The following is a 4,254-nucleotide window of genomic DNA, read 5'->3' as shown; positions in this document are numbered from 1 at the left end:
AAAGGCTTCCTGCAAGGTTAGCTTCTCAAGACAGGCTAGAGTGGGAAGGGAGAGGGGCTGCTCTCTTAGCCAGGACATGCACAGATGCACGAGGAACTTGAACCATACGTGGATGTGGTGGCCATGACTGGACCAAGTGTAGAGCAGTAAGCATGCTTCGGTGATGGAGGGGTATGATGGAAGCCCAAGAGCCAAAGCTTACTTGCTGGGGATGGGAGAAAGCTACTGAAGGTTCTTCGCTTGGGAGGGATGTGCTCTTGAGTTTATCTGACACAAGATGATTCGGCAGTAGGAGGGAAAAATAAGGAAGGCGGATAGCTCGGGGAGACAAAAGATAGGACCAAGCGAGTCATTTAGGTAAACTAAGGCAGCTGTAATGAAGAAGACAGGAGAGATCGGAAAGCTTGGAGATGTGAGCACGTTTGGGTGACTGACTAGATGCTGTGGGTCTAAAAGTCCAAAGACACAACCAGTTTTCGAGTTTTGTTATCCTGGAGGAGGAGGGAACGACTCTCGTTGCAGTGTGGAGCAAGTTCGTAAGGAAGCAGAGGTTCTAGAGGGGAAATGAAGGCTGCTATCATCATGTGATAATCCAACTCTGTGGTTGGCTGCACATGTTCCCATGCGGCTGTGTTGGGCCACAGAAAACACATGCTATCCCAGGGATAGCACCAAAGGCTGAGACACTGCTTACGAAAGACCTCCATCAATTATAATGCTGGAAACAGAGACCAAAACAACCTGAAAGGTCAAGGATGAAAAGTAAAAAGGGAATTAAGCTTTGTGATAATATTATACAATTACTCTTAAAGTATATTTTGTCTAGTTTTTCACACCATTAAAATATCACTGTTATTATGTAAAAAAATTATAACAGAATTCAGAATTGATAATTATACTTTGAAATTTTCTAGCAAGACTATCTGGGTAGCAAAAGGAAAGAAAAACAAAAATCTGTCAGCTATTAGGTATGATTGCCTCAGGTTGGTGGGATTATGACTTACAGGTATTTCCTTTTTTGTGTGTTTTTATATGTTCTCTAACTTGCATAACGAATGTTCCTTATTTTCATAATAAAAATTAAAGACTGTCATTGAAAACACAGACAAGGCTGGGCACCCTCCCTATCCACTCTATCCCTTTTCAAGGTGCCTCTCCCCACTCCCCTGAAAAGCTAAGTGCCTTCCAAGCCAGGGTGAAATACCAAGGCATTTAACAAACCAGGGGAGCTTATCTGCTGGCCTGGAGAGGGGAGGGGGTTCTTTTGTGGAGGCAGATGCAGTATTAGAGCCGTTGGAACTGTGTGTATTAAAGATATTTGCATTGCCCTTATTGATTCTGTAATATGTTACAAGGAAAAGAAAACAGAGAAAATGTGAGTCTTTAAAGGGCAAGTTTTAATTAGGAAACATATTTATTTGGGGGGGGGGGCGCGGAACACTTCTGTTCGGAGACCAGCCGTTACTACAGAAAGGTTTCTGGATGTGGGTGTTCCAGATTCCGGGCAAGGGATCACAGAGGGGCGACGGCCAATGCTAGCCACCTGCCGTCTGATACTTTGTCAAATACCAAGCTGGTCACATAGGATTTAGACACCCACTGATAAGCCCCAGCAGACTTCCACAATTAGAGTAAGGAAAGGGCCAGACCATGGTCCCAGGCTTGGAAAAGCTTGCTGTAAGCTGAAAGCTCTGTAGAACAGCTCCCCATCACCCCTTCGCCCTTATTTCCTGGTTAGTGTGAGGGCCCGATTAATCCCAGTACCAGAGCAGAACCCTTTCACCTCTCCCACTGTGGATCCACTGAAGCCCTCACCGGCCCCAAGGGGGAGCCTGTGACAAAGAAGGCAGAACCACCCAGCCAGGAACAAAGATTAAGCAGTGCTGAGGGGTGCTTAAAAGGTGGGCAGATGGGTAGGGATGGGGTTGAGGAGGCAGGAGAAGTTCCTGGAAGTTCTCGGGTGTGGCCTGGAGCTTCCTGGATGGGATGAGGCGTCTGTAGGATGTCAGAGGACAGGGGGCGAGTCACTGAACCCGGTGTGCTGCTGGCTCAGCAGCTTGAGAATGGAAAGTTAATGTCAGAAGGCACAGGCTCCTGGCCTTTATAAGCCACATTTGTAAAAGGCAAGAGGTGAAGCGGTGACTCCTCTGTGGCAGACAGACTCACGAACGCCTACGCAGTCTGCCCATGGGTTGTCTAACCTGTGAACTGTCCTTCTGCCTGATGGGAAAGAGATCTGGGAATAAACCACGACTTAGGACTTACGTTGTCTGCTTGCAAGTAAGGGGGGCACTTTTGCTCAGAAATGTCTCAAATACTCTCTTTGAGGGGAATGGTTGGCTCTTGTCCTCCGCCCTGCTCCTTACTTCTAAACTGTCAGCCGCTTATTTGGCATTTACATATCCTTAGCAAAAATTTCTTCACTGAATTAAGAAATGGATGTTAACACCAAGAGCCTAGCATGGCCTGAACACTGTGCTAGGACCCTCCTTTCAATTGCAGCACCATGCCAAGTGATCTGTATCTCCACATCAAAGATGAGGAAACAGGCAGAAAGGTGAAGCAAGGGCTAGTGAGAAGGCTCAGCTGGAAAAGGGGCTTTATCTGCATTCTGTCCCTGGTCCCACATAGAAGGAGCAAACTGCCAGGCAGTGGTCAGTGGTGGCGCTCGCCTTTAATCCCAGCACTCGGAAGACAGAGGCAGGTCTTTGTGAGTTCAAGGCCAGCCCGGTTTACAAGAGCTAGTTCCAGGACAGGCTCCAAAGCCACAGAGAAACCCTGTTTCGAAAAACCAAAAAGGAGGAGGAGAAGGAGAGGAAGAGTGAGAGGGAGAGGAGGAGAAGGAGGAAGAGGAGGAGGAGGAGGAGGGGAGGAAGAAGAAGAAGAAGAAGAAGAAGAAGAAGAAGAAGAAGAAGAAGAAGAAGAAGACGACAAACAGATTTTCATAATGTGCTTTTTGTGCTATTTGTGCTTGGATTCTGTCAACTTGCCACAACTATAGTCACCTGAGAGGAGGCAACCTCAATTGAGAAAATGCCTCCACAAGATTTGGCTGTAGGCTAGCTGTAGAGCATTTTCTTCGTTAGTGGTTGATGAGCGAGAGCCCAGACTATTGTAGGTGGTGCCCTCCTCGGGCGTGTGGCTCTGGATTCTATAGCAAAGTAGGCTGAATGAACTATGGGAAACAAACCAATAAGAGGCACTTTTCTGCGGCCTTCCAATCAGCTCTTTCCTCCAGGTTCCTGCCTTGAGTTCCTGCCCTGACTTCTTCAGGGAATCACAGTGATATGGAAGTGTAAGCCAAATAAACCCCTTTCTTCCTAAGCCGCTTTGGCCACGGTGTTTCATCACAGCGATAGTAACCCTAAGACATCTTGATATCGACACTCAGGTCCTGGCATGTGATGTCCGTGTATGTGCATGTACACACAGGCAGCAAGTAAACATAATTTAAAAATAAAACAGAAAAGTTAGGTAAATTGCTGAAAGTCACTATTTGAACTCTAGTCTAATTTGAACTCTAGTCTAAACAATGTCATAGCTAGTGTCCAGCTTGTATAGACTATACCACAGTGTATTGGTCAGGTGGATAGAATTATTGATATTAGTAGTGAGGGGAGCTAGCAGTACAACTTACGGTTTTTTTAAGCCTGTTGAGAATAGGTCAACACGTTACTTTTCATAACAATGTCCTGTTTATCTCCTGCATTGCATATCCCACAAGTTGGAGTTGCAATTGCTTTGCTTATGCGTATGTTTTATTTTCAAAGTCCGAGATTTAAGTTCCACAAGTGGGTTGACCACACTGCATCTCCATCACTGCTGGGTCTCCTAGCACCCAGCACAATGCCAGGCACTGAGGAGACGTTAAATACAATGCTTGTGGAGTGAATACATGACCACGAGCTCCTGCTGTTCTAGAGCAGCAGAGCCCCTGTGAGCCTCCAACCGTGTACCCAGCCAAAGGCTGGGGATCTTTCATTTAATTCAGCTCCATTTCCATGCCAACGCTACACCATCCACCATCCGCCCCTTGAGGGCGTGCAGTTTGGGCGGCGGGGCTGAGCTTCGGATCAGCACGTAATGATTCCCATGTCAGACTGTGCCCCTTCGCTGACATTTGCTCCCAGATAGCAGGGAAAACAGTGGTCAGAAAATAGCAGCATCTGTCGTGGTCAAAGGTGACTAGCTGGCAAAATTTGGTGGCAGAAGCATCCTCTCTAAGTTAGCCACCTCGACCCCTGCCTCCACCAA

This window comes from Microtus oregoni, unplaced genomic scaffold (assembly GCF_018167655.1).
Source record: "Microtus oregoni isolate MIOR12 unplaced genomic scaffold, Mior012 000018F_ref0000195, whole genome shotgun sequence".
NCBI classification, from domain to species: domain Eukaryota; kingdom Metazoa; phylum Chordata; class Mammalia; order Rodentia; family Cricetidae; genus Microtus; species Microtus oregoni.
Note: the sequence above shows the minus strand (reverse complement) of the source record.